The 12,378-nt window shown below is 37.7% G+C and overlaps 1 protein-coding gene across 5 annotated transcripts in view; it reads left to right on the forward strand.

The window, feature by feature from the left end:
* Positions 1 to 12,378, forward strand: part of LOC103468293 (thyroid hormone receptor alpha) — a 73,908-nt gene that overhangs the window by 10,003 nt on the left and 51,527 nt on the right. The window contains exon 1 of one of the 5 annotated variants that reach the window (XM_008415256.3): positions 7,898 to 7,915. The exons of the other annotated variants lie outside the window; for them this stretch is intronic. The gene's annotated coding sequence lies outside the window, so the exon portion shown is untranslated. Of the gene's footprint in view, positions 1 to 7,897; positions 7,916 to 12,378 lie in introns of those variants that run through there. 5 annotated transcript variants of the gene reach the window in all.

Below are 12,378 nucleotides of genomic sequence, written 5' to 3' on the forward strand. Positions count from 1 at the left end.
TTACCTGTTATTTAAACCAATGTTTTTAAGGAGGCCAGTGGTACTAGTACACCTGTTGGCAGGCACCTAAGTGTGTCATTTGGCTCATTACACAGTCACTCTGTTATTTATTCCCTAACCCAACTCAGAATGGATGTATGTATGTAGGGTTTTTATTTTTATTTTTTTTGTGCTGATGTTTTATGGGCTAGTTGAATATATGGAATTTTCCTTGGGATAAAGTATTTATATATCTCTATCTGTTTTATAACTTCAAACAACAACTAGGAAACTGGAAACAGGAAAAACTCTTCATCAGACTAGGAAATGACTGTAGTATGTGGTTCTATTATTTGCTTTTTATGCTCATAGATGAAAACAATCTTTTTCTCATTTATTATTTCATTACTTTTTATCTCTAGTTGGCATTTAAATGTCATTTGAATCGTTTTACAATACAGAGCTGAAACAGATGTCAAACCTTGATGTCAGTAACTGAAATGAAAATATTCGAATGCCAAAAAAGACCAAATTCACTCCAGCTATAGTGGTTTAGATATCAGCACATAATAAAACTGATCCAGTCTTTATCAGATTCAGAAGTTTTCCAGATATACCCCTGGAAGTCAACAACTGGTTCATTTATTTAACAAAGATGAAACAGAAAAGCTGTTTGTGATAAAACTAAGTACACCCCATGATTCAATAGCTTGAGTAACTTGAATTAATCCATTTCTATATGATGTCAGTCATTCCAATCAGTATGGGAAAATAATGAAATTTTGATTTCCTAATGACACATTTGACTCCATGATACCTTGGTTTGTACAACAAATCTTAGGGGCCTGGGAGGTATTGACTACCCTGACATAAGCCCTCCACCACCATGAATGAAAGCTGTGCCGCATAACATGGCCAGGAATCAATCTCCACTTTGTTCTGATCTGTCAAAAGAAGGTGCCTCAGTAACATTTTGGTTTATTCAAACACAACTTTTCAAAGCTAACATGCTAACCTAAACCCCAGATCGTCAGGGGCCCCATAAATGCTGAAATTTCAACACAGATCATCAAAGTAGAATTTTAGCATTTGGTTATTGTGAATGACATTAAATCTGATTGGATGATTTCAGCACAGATAAACAAAAAATATTACATTTGTTTAGCACTTAAATTTAATATTTTGAGTAGTTATAAAACATAAAATCTTCTCATTCTATGAATTTAATCTTTGTGTTTGAGTTTAGTTTGCCCACAAATACATAGTGGTAGTGATGTTGTTAGCAGGAAGAGATGCCATTAAGTCATATTCTGCCTAAGACCCCATACAACCTTGGCCCGGCCCTGCTGCAGTATTTTGATCTGCTGGTTGTGATTGGTTGATATTTATTTAAGTGAATTCAAGGAATACTCCGGATGATAAAGATGTGTCTGTGATTGGCATTGTTGTTCAAATACATTAACTTTATCTAGCTACATTTGCACATACAGAGCCAAGCACCTGCCAGAACACGTATGGACCCTTTGAGATGCAAACACACACAATTTGTTCATGTGCGCTCGCATCAGTCTCACCGAACACGCAACACAAACAGGCCGAGTTATGGTCGCTGTTCATGTTGAGCATTTGATCTGTACGCTGGTGCAGTTTTCTCCGACTGTGAACCCCAACAGAGTCATAGGAAAGATGATTATTTCCTAAATCTGCTCAGTCATGTTTTTCATTGTACAGTGAATTTAAAACAAACAAAATTGACTCAAGACCTCCACATAGTGTTATGGTGCATAATTTGCAAAATATGATGATCTAATGCACTAGTGGTTATTTATCTGGATTTTTCATAAGAAGATCTTATTTGCTGCTTTAAATTTCACATATATGTGGAAAACGTAACTCTCTGCAGATTTATGAATGAAAGTCAGTTTTGAGCTACATATCCTAACAATTAACCTGCACTTATTGGTTTATATTTTTGCTTGCTCTGTTCATAAAAGCTGACGTATTGAACGGTTGCTACAGTTGAGATGTCAACAATACAATTATATAAATGTGATCTTCACTGTGTAAACATGACATAGAATTAGAGAAGAAACCAGTGTGATGGATGGATCTCTGTGATGAAAGTGGAATTAAACTTTGGCGTTTTCCCTCAGAAAGAGATCCACACACATTTTAAACATCATCTTTGATATTCTTTTCAAATCCTTTACAGCCTATGTCTTCCCTCTGGTTGATGTTGCCACAGCAACATGTAGCCCTTCCTCCTCCATGTGAGGCTGTTATTTTCAAGGCAAAGGTAGCTGTCAGAGAAAAAGCTTTTGCAGAATAGGAGTAAAACACACCACACATCACACCATATATTGGGCGTAATATTTGAGCTACTTAATGTCACAAACTGTTTTTTACTTAAACAGCTATCAACTGTTCTGTTTTGCAGAAACACTCGGCTGTGGCTCATGTAAATTAAATATTAACTGAGCATGATTTTTTCCTTTTGAAGTGTTGAATCAATATATAAATGATGTAGGTTTTTTTTTTTTTTTACATTGTTGTGATTTTGGTTTTTATCCTAACCAAGAGGCACCTCATTAAAGTAAGCGTAGATCTAGGCTGTACAAAAGAAAAGTTTCTTGAAGGTTTCATATGGTTTTGGTAACACATTAAATTCTGTGATGCTAAAGCTATCATGAGTCACAATGAAAATGAACATATTCCACAGTGTTAGTGGGAAATGGCGCTCACATATTCACCATCAGGCTGAATGTACTTCAACCTTCTCCATAATGATGAAAGTTCTCTCCTTGTAAAAGTCAAGTGTGACGGCCCCCCGTGGCTAGACTGCCCCTTTAAACGCCAGCTCATGATGATGAGCACTCCCTCAAGGTCGTCATCCACAGCGAGGGCTCCCGAATGGACGGTGCGAGGAAGAAAACGTTGGAAAATTCCAATCAACCCTGTTTCTGGTCAAATAAAGCTCCGATTTCTCTGCCCAGGTTTTCTGAATGTTGTATTTGGTCATTTAGGGATTTAATCAAGAACGGTTCTGTGTAGCATTGTTGAATAGTGGCCAAAATCACAATCTTTTTGACTGCTTTTTTCCTGATCGCAATAATTTCCATACGTTAGCCTCCATTGGTTCACAACTAAATGTAAACCAGACTGTTTTATTTTACTAGCTATTAGCTCGGCACAATATATTGAAAATTATATTGTGCATATAACAGACCTGATATCATCATCACAATATTTACCAATGTTATCGCCATTGCAAGATTTCCCTAATATCTTGCAACCCTACTGGCTGTGTTTTCATGCCTTTGTCATTTAAGTTTTGAGGAAACTATTAAAATTTAGCAAAAGTACCATTGCTGAAATAAAGTAGATATAGAGGGTGTAAACCAGCATGGAGCACACATCTCAGACAAATGAAGAGATTCCTTCCCTCTGAGCTGGAGGATTGGAAATGCTTTAGAGGTGCATGGCGCTGGTAAGGCACAGACAGCCATTACTGCTCTCACCCCAGCCCAGAGCGCCACCAGGTGGCCACTCCAGGCTGATGGTCCTCCCCTCAGCCCTGGAGGTTTGGACTGAGAAACTTTTCGTAGCTCTGGTACAGCACAAACCCACCAGTGGATTCTAGAGTTCGCTACGTTGGAACTTATTTGGCAAATGTGTCTTCATCTCCCCTTAAGCGTGTTACATCTTTCTTTCCGCAAAGCCAAAAGCCACTTAAAACGAGCATGAAGACCTTTTATTTTTTTTTTACCACTTCACTGTTGCAGTTGCAGGAGCTTTACTGACCTTTTCAGGTTGCCCTCTGTTGTAGAGCTAGCATACTGTCATGGGGCATTGTTTGGCATTTCTCAGTCTGACTTCAGAGGGAAAGTACCTCCAAGCAGTGCTGTGGTGTTTGCCTTGCTAGCTAAAGAGGCTACATATGTTTTTTTTCTGTGTTAGTAGAATTGAAAGCTTTCAGACGTAATTTGTCTTGGTCTGGTGAGGCTGTGGGGAGGACAGAGAATGTGTCTGTTATTGCAGTGCTATTGCCGGCACAAATAAGAGTCGATCAGTTTGTATCAATTTTGATGCAAAAGAGCATGTTTTAAAAAATGTTTCAGATATGCAAGGATGGATTATTTTGATAACCCAGAGGTTGTTCATGTGGAATAAGTTTTTCTTTTTTTTGTTTGGTCAGGGAATAAAATATACTGGGTTTTATAATAGTGAATTTTGAAAAGAAATAACAAAGTGGTGACAAATGTGTTAATAACCGTACCTTATAGGTCATTAAACACTCGTTTGAGCTCAGTTTAATGTCCTTACATTAAACTAATGAGTTTCCACAAAGTTGTTCTTTGTTCAAGTTTTTAGAACATGGACTCGGCTTTTGGAAAGCAACAGTCTATATGCAGTTTATTTTTCTTTCTTTACCCCCCGCGTGAGTTATAAGGTCAAGAAGAATTTCTAAAACCAACTAAATCTCACATCCTTGGGAGGCTGTGAAGAGCTGAGCAGTGGGATATAAGTTGAGCCAGCTCAAGGTTTATTACCCGTTTTCAATAATAAAGCACTTTCAGAAAGGCTTCCAGAGATAAAATGAAATGCTGGATGGATCTGGAGGTCATACAGGGTGAGCAGACAAGATGAAGGCTGGACTGGAGGCTTAAGGATGCTCAATAACAGGAATGCAAGGTTTTTACAATTTATGGAGAAAATTCTGTTCAAAGTAAGACAGACTTACTTTATTGTTGTTGCACAAAGACACAACAGTGAATTTGGCAACGAAATGTTGTTGCTTGGCTACAGAAATACACATAAAAACTATAAATGCTACTATAAATACATACATCTATGCAAATGTTACGGATGCATGTACAAAAAATACTAAAAAATAAATTAATTGAAAAAAAACAATATCAATGAACATAGTTAAAATTGGAAAAAAAGTTTTTTCTTGCTAAAAATATTGTTTAAAAAATAGTCAAAGGTTAACTGTTGTTTGCTGATGTGCGTGCGTGTGTGTGAGTGTGTGTGCTCAACAACAACCAGTGAAAGGCTGCAACTCCACAACATCACCACAATCATGTTGTGATACGCACTTCTTTATAAATACAGAATGTGGCATTTATAAAAATGTCTGTTTTCATCCATCCATTTTCTTTACACCCTTGTCCCTTTGTGGGGTCAGGAGGGCTTCTGGTGCCCATCTCCAGCTAACGTTCCGGGCGAGAGGCGGGGTCACCCTGGACAGGTCACCAGTCTGTCACAGGGCAACACAGAGACACACAGGACAAACAACCATGCACACACACACACACTCACACACTCACACCTAGGGGCAATCTGGAGAGACCAATTAACCTGACAGTCATGTTTTTGGACTGTGGGAGGAAACCGGAGTACCCGGAGAAAACCCACACATGCACAGGGAGAACATGCAAACTCCATGCAGAAAGACCGGGGTCGGGTATCGAACCCAGAACCTTCTTGCTGCAAGGCAACAGCTCTACCAACTGTGGCCACTTATGTGCCACAGGATATGAAACAGAAAATCTGTGAAAAATCCAGTCACCTTCAGCTCCCAGACATGGAGGAGACCAATTCCAGTCAGTTGAGTCACACAGGCACAAAGCTGTCGGTTTGCATTACAAAGATGTAAATATAATTTTCCATGTTGCCCAATGTTTTTTTTTTTTTTTTTACAAAACTGCTGCATAGAAATAGGGCTGCAACTGACAGTTATTTTAGTAATCAATCGATTATTCTGACAAATAATCAATTTAAAAAATGGCACTATAGATTCTATAGATGGATTCTATAGATCATTCATTTAACCACCATATTAAAATACATGTATTTATTTATTTAACAAATAAAGAAGTAATTTCTTTTTTTTAAAAAAAAGAAAATTAAACAAATTTTTCCTTTAGTAAATCTTAACTGAGTAAAGCTAAATTTATGCTACTTGAAGAGTCTGTCTGTCTGTCTAATCGTACAGATTTGGTTTAGTCATTGCTTTGAATATGTTGGATTTTTTTCACTAAATGACCTTTTTATGAGCCTGTGTACTCCATTTAATGATTAATCAAATTAACTCCATTTAATGATTAATCAAATTAGTTGATTATTTCAATAATCGATTCATCACATTAATTACATTCATCACTGTAATTAATCATTACAGCCCCACACCAAAATAAATCTCAGCATTTGATTCACAGCCTCAGTCACTTCCACTGTGTGTCTTTGATGAGTTTCTTTTGGTTACATTTGATATTATATAAAAAAAATATATATATATACATATATATATATATATATAGGGCTGCACAGTGGTGCAGTTGGTAGAGCTGTTGCCTTGCAGCAAGAAGGTTCTGGGTTCGATTCCCGGCCTGGGGTCTTTCTGCATGGAGTTTGCATGTTCTCCCTGTGCATGCATGGGTTTTCTCCGGGTACTCTGGTTTCCTCCCACAGTCCAAAAACATGACTGTCAGGTTAATTGGCCTCTCCAAATTGCCCCTAGGTATGAGTGTGTGTGTGCATGGTTGTGTGTCCTGTGTGTCTCTGTGTTGCCCTGCGACAGACTGGCAACCTGTCCAGGGTGTACCCCGCCTCTCGCCCGAAACGTTGGCTGGAGATGGGCACCAGCACCCCTCCCGACCCCACTGAGGGAAAAAGGGTGCAAGAAAATGGATGGATGGATGGATGGATATATATATATATATATATATATGTTCAGGCATAGTATTACATGATTACATTTATATTAATAAATTATTTCATATAGATTTTTTTGTAGTCGTAAATGTTTAGAGTATTTTTAATCGCTTTTTGTTGATCTTTTTCCTCTCCTCTTCTGCACGAATTTCACATGACTGAATATGCAAATTAGGTGATGATGTCATCATCATCTAATTTGATCATGGCGACTTTTAGGACGAGTTGGCAGCTGTGTTTCTGACGGAGAGCGGTGTGTTTCTGCAGATGGCATCAGGACCACAGGAAGAAGGCACAGGCTTTTCTCACAGGCATATCTCTCATGTTACACTGTCAACGCACGCTGACACTTTTAACAAATATATTCAAAACATTTTCTATGTAGAAGTTACACACTGCAGCTTTAAGGTAGCTTTATTCACTTTTTAGTAATTCAATAATTATTACATTATTACAATAAAGATTAAATAACAATTGGGTGTGTTTCGGTCTAGTTAACAAAAACAAAAGGCGTGGATCATCAGCAGGTCAGTGGCTGGTCAATCAGTTCTGTGTTCACCCGACCGTTTAATAATTGTCACAAAACAGCATCAAGCCTGAAAACGTGAAACTGTGACAGACTGGATGTGAAATAGTTTTCATTCACTCCATAACTGCACACCGTTTGGGCTGATAGATATGAAATCTTGAAAATTAATCCAACCTGGTTTTAAAAAAGATTATTTAATTGGTTTAATCTCTGTGGTTAAACAACTTCCACCTTATAAAATCCATAAATCGGACATAAAAAGCTTGAAACAAACAACTACAGTTCATCTAAGTAAAAGAGCGACACAACGAGTGATTGTTTTAGTTCCCCACTGAGCCTGCATTCGGGCCTCGTTAGATCAGCGGTGCCGGGTGTCACATTCTGATTGTTCCTACGTGTTAGCATCAGCAGAGCCAGTTCTGCAGCTACAGATGGAGCCGTGGCCTCCGCTCAATGAACAAAACCCAGCAGGGCACATCGACGGGGGGAGCGCAGTCGCTCCAGCACTTATACGTAAACGGAGGGAAGAGGCGAAACGAAGGTCAGCCATCACAGACTTAGATTCCTGGCAGTCGTCACAGCAGCTGATCATTAAAGAGGGAGAGTAGAGGGAGGATGGAGAGGGAACAGGAGGAGAACGTGGAGAAGCTGGTCGGAGTCGGATACAGCTGCACCGCTCCGATTTCAGAGGTTAGTGCTGGATTTTATTCAGCTTTCGTACACCGGCTAGCTTTTAGTTATCTTCTAGCAAGTCATGAACCATGAAAAAATTATTGATTTTATCCAAAAAAGGGTTTTTTATTATATTTTTTATACTATATGTGTTTGCTTCTGTCTTCAAAAATGCTGTGCTGCAGCAGGGAAGGGAATGGGTTACATGTGTGCTTGAGCTTAAATAAAAAAAAAAGTTATAACTTAATGCTGAAAGTAAAAATAAAAGTTTGTTGTAGTATTTTACTTAAAAAAAACTTTTTCAATATTCTTTGAGAAAAAAGTGTTTAGCATTTTGTCAAAATATAAAACAGCTCTGCATTAGACATGAGAAATATTAAAAAGTATAAAAAAGCATACATTTGGTGTTTTATATAAGCTTCAAATGTAAATAGAGAATTCTGGCAAAGACTGGCAACAGTTTACAGAACATTCACAACAAAACGGAAAAAGTTAACATGGTCAAAAATAAAATTTACAAATACTTAAATGGTGAATTATATTAGACCCAAGAACTTAAAATTGCATCAAATCCTTGAACAGAATATCTTTGAAAAAATTGCCTGCAGAAACAATAATCCCTCAACATTGTGCTGATTTAAAGCTTCATTCAAACGTCAAATGATCAAGTTTTAAGACCAAACTAAAGTAGAATATGTTAAAAGTGTCTAACTCCTTATAAACCTTTCCACATTTTCTCTCATAACAACCACAAGCTTCAATGTTCTATTAGAATGTCATGCGACTGATCTATAGAAATATAGCTTTATTTTACAGCAAGGAATCATGAATGAAAATAAGACATGGGTTAGAATTTGCTTTGCATGGAGACTGACATTTAGTTTAATTTACATCAGGATTGAATGGAAGCAAACATGTTAGTAAAGTTTAAATTGGGATTAAAAAATTCAATTCAACCTAACTTAATAACTCTAATTAGAGGCACAAGCCTGAAGTAAACCTGACATTTTACTTTAAGCTGCTACACGTTTTGACTGCCTCCAGATCTCTGACTGTGCTCTGTGCTGGCTTAGCAGTGTAACTTCTTGCTTTTTTAGCTTTTGTTTAACATCGTCCAGCTCCGTTTTGTTGCCTGTAACAAAGTGAAATGAATTATGGCCAGATCTTCTTGAATGGGTGATTGATAGGAGCAGAAAAGGGCGGGGCCACGTGTGAATTAGCTGTACAGTGTTCTGCTTGTTTCAGCCTGATTAACTTTTGCGCCTTAACTTTCTTTTTTTCTTCAACAGCTAACCTACTTACTGCTCTATTTAGACTAGAATAAGTAGATTAACACAACTTTATATCCAAACACAGATTCTCTGTTGAATTCAGGGGCTGGACTGTAACAGCTGCTCTAGAACACTCAAATGCTTTCAATTATTGTTAACCACTTAACTGTAAGATGGACTTTATCCTTGTTGTTGTTTTTCTGCTGATTCTCTTCAAGAGCAAGGAAGTAAACTACAATGCAGGGCATTCTGGGTAAATACGACCAAAATAAATGCGCAAGTTTAGTGCTAACAGGAGAAACGGCTCATTTTATTTTTTACTAAAGACGAAATGGAAATCCCACAACCTCTACAATCTGACATCACTCCATTTTTGTTCACATTTGGTGAAGAAGGAAGTTGCAAATAGTCTTCAGATGTTCTTGTGTTGTTTCCTTCAGTGGTTCTTGGTGCAGCGCCACCGCAGGTGAGGAGGGGAACAGGTTTTTCAATTTCAAAGGGTTTGGTTTGTTTGACTCAGTGCGTTTCTGATACCAATGTCTGAGGTTTAGCACCAACTGATACTGAGTCAATACAGAAACAGTTGCATTTAAAACTTTTCTTTTGTTAAACACAGACATCAATGTACTGAATTACAAATGTGATAACTCTACACTATTGCAGCACATTTAAATACCGTATTTTCCACACTATAAGGCTCACCTAAAAACCTTCAATTTCCTCAAAAGCCGACAGTGCGCCTTATAATCCGGTGCGCCTTATATATGGACCGATATTGAGCCACAACAGGTCTAGCAACTACGGTAAGCAGCCGCCGACTTAATTTTCGCCCATAGAAGAAGAAGCGCGCGGTGCATGCTGGGATAGTTGTCAGAATGCTGGTTTGTTAATAAAGTTTACCGACCGACTGTCTAGAATCAGGTCGTCTGCAGATCATTTAGCACCACGTTCTCCACGAACATGCTGTGCGCAAAAGGAGAAGGGTGACCATCGTCCAGCCACGCCCCGGCCCAGTCGAAGGCTCTTCTCACCGACCGGAGTCGGACTGTTTTGTTGACATTCCTTTTAGTGGATGCATAACATAACTCCAACCTCTACTGTAGCGTCTATTCTATGCGCCTTATAATGCGGTGAGCCTTATATATGAAAAAAGTTTTAAAATAAGCCATTCATTGAAGGTGCGCCTTTTAATCCGATGCACCTTATAGTGCGGAAAATACGGTACACAAATAGCTTCACAAGTTTGGTCAAACATATAAAAACAACTTTCATTTGTTCAGTCGGTGGAATTAGGAGTAGAACACCCAATGCAAAATAATCAATAAAGGAACTGAAACTGATAAAAACAATAGGTTGATTAAACATGTCAAAATAAACATAGACAAACCTTCTTTCAAATGGTTCGGAAAGTGTAATTAGGAATTCTAAATATAATGTAAAATAAATAACAAAACATGACGTATCTCAGAGCACAAAGCATAGAATGAGGCTGAATAGATCTGCCGATATGGATCGGGCACATCACCGATATGCGATCTAGATTTTTTTTTCGATATTGGGACTGATACAGATATTAATATCAGATCAGTGCATCTCTACCTAAAACATGGAAATCTTTTCAACTTTCACTTGCTCATTTGCGAAACCATTTCTTACACACAGAATGTCTTCACATTATATATATATATATATATATATATATATATATATATATATATATATATATATATATATATATATATATATACACATATATATATATATATATATTAGTTCCCTTTTTATATGATTGTACAGAATGTATTGACTCCAAAGTGAAAGTTAAATCCTTGTTAGTGTGTGGTTCCAATTCCAGATCATCTGATGGAGCTGCAGCTTCACGTGGAACCTGAATACTTTATAATCCTTGTGCGTTGCTCAGAAAAGGGGCATTTATTTTTAAGTAACTCTGCAATTGTTCTCTCTTCATTTCATCCTTCATCAGCTGAAGAGAGGTGTAACATTTTTAGACCTCACACATTCCCAGCAACATACACATTCCCTAACTCTGACTCTGTCACATCCAAAACTCCGATACTAGAGGCGCCCACGCATCCACATGCTTCCATCGCTGGTTAATTACGGGCGCTGGCGAAGAAACGGCAGCCATACATAGTCAATGAGAGCAGGCGAACAATGGACGCACAGAGAGGATGATTGCTGTAAATAAAAGGCTGGAAGTGGAGCGAGGGAGGAGAGGAGGAGGAGACCATGCCTGTTGGCACATGGAGGGATGGAAATAACCAGGGCAGAGAAGAAAAAGGAAAACTTTTTTTCCACAATGGAAAAGCGTTCACTTGGAATAAAGCCTCTGATTTTTTTTTACATATCTCTGTCTTTACCAACAGTTGTTTAGAAGTAAAAACATCTAATACAGTTAAATTGAAAAAAAAAACAGTCAGTAAAACTTAGGAAATTAATTTAGAAGGTTAAAGAAGTTGAAAATATTTACTATTACAATCATGTCCAAATTACCCAGGTGGTATAAATGACTGCTGCATTTACTGTTATTCAAAAGTATTTCACTTGTTTTATGTTTCAACCACAAACTTAAGATGCAGTATGTAAAATATGTAAAATAGACTTTTTATGTAAAATAGACTTTTTGAGATTTACATTATATTATAAATGTATTCCGTCTTCAAAAACATACCTGCAGCGTTGCTTTGATTCTTTTATACATGTTTGAGAAATCCTTTAGTCTCCATGGCAACCATTCAGCTGTGCAAAACGGCTGCTCTCACTGAGCCTTTTCCACGCGGCTTCTCCTCAGAGCTGCAGCTTCTGTGTTTTGGCCTCACAGAGCAGCCTCCCCCCCTCAGCCCCTTCAGACTAGCCAGCAGCAATTAGCAAACACTTGGTGGAACTGCACACCCACCAAGCTCATCTCACAAGCTACTTTTTCAGTCTGACACTAACAAAAATGCTTAATGGAGGAATATTAATGTGACAACTTCCTGAAGGCAGAGTGTCTGAAAGAGCAGGAGCCATTTGCTAGACCTAGGTGTAGCTAAAACAACCAGAATGGCCTATTCAAAGTCAAGATCTAAATCAAATCCAAAATATGTGAAAAAAATTATATATTTATATGGTACTCTTTTATCTTTTTTTTATTATTTTATTTTGCAAAGGAGAACAAGCAAAAACATTTCTTAATATAAGTTGTAATAT

The sequence above is a fragment of the Poecilia reticulata genome, chromosome 8 (genome assembly GCF_904066995.2).
Source record: "Poecilia reticulata chromosome 8, P_reticulata-male-v2, whole genome shotgun sequence".
Lineage (NCBI taxonomy): Eukaryota > Metazoa > Chordata > Actinopteri > Cyprinodontiformes > Poeciliidae > Poecilia > Poecilia reticulata.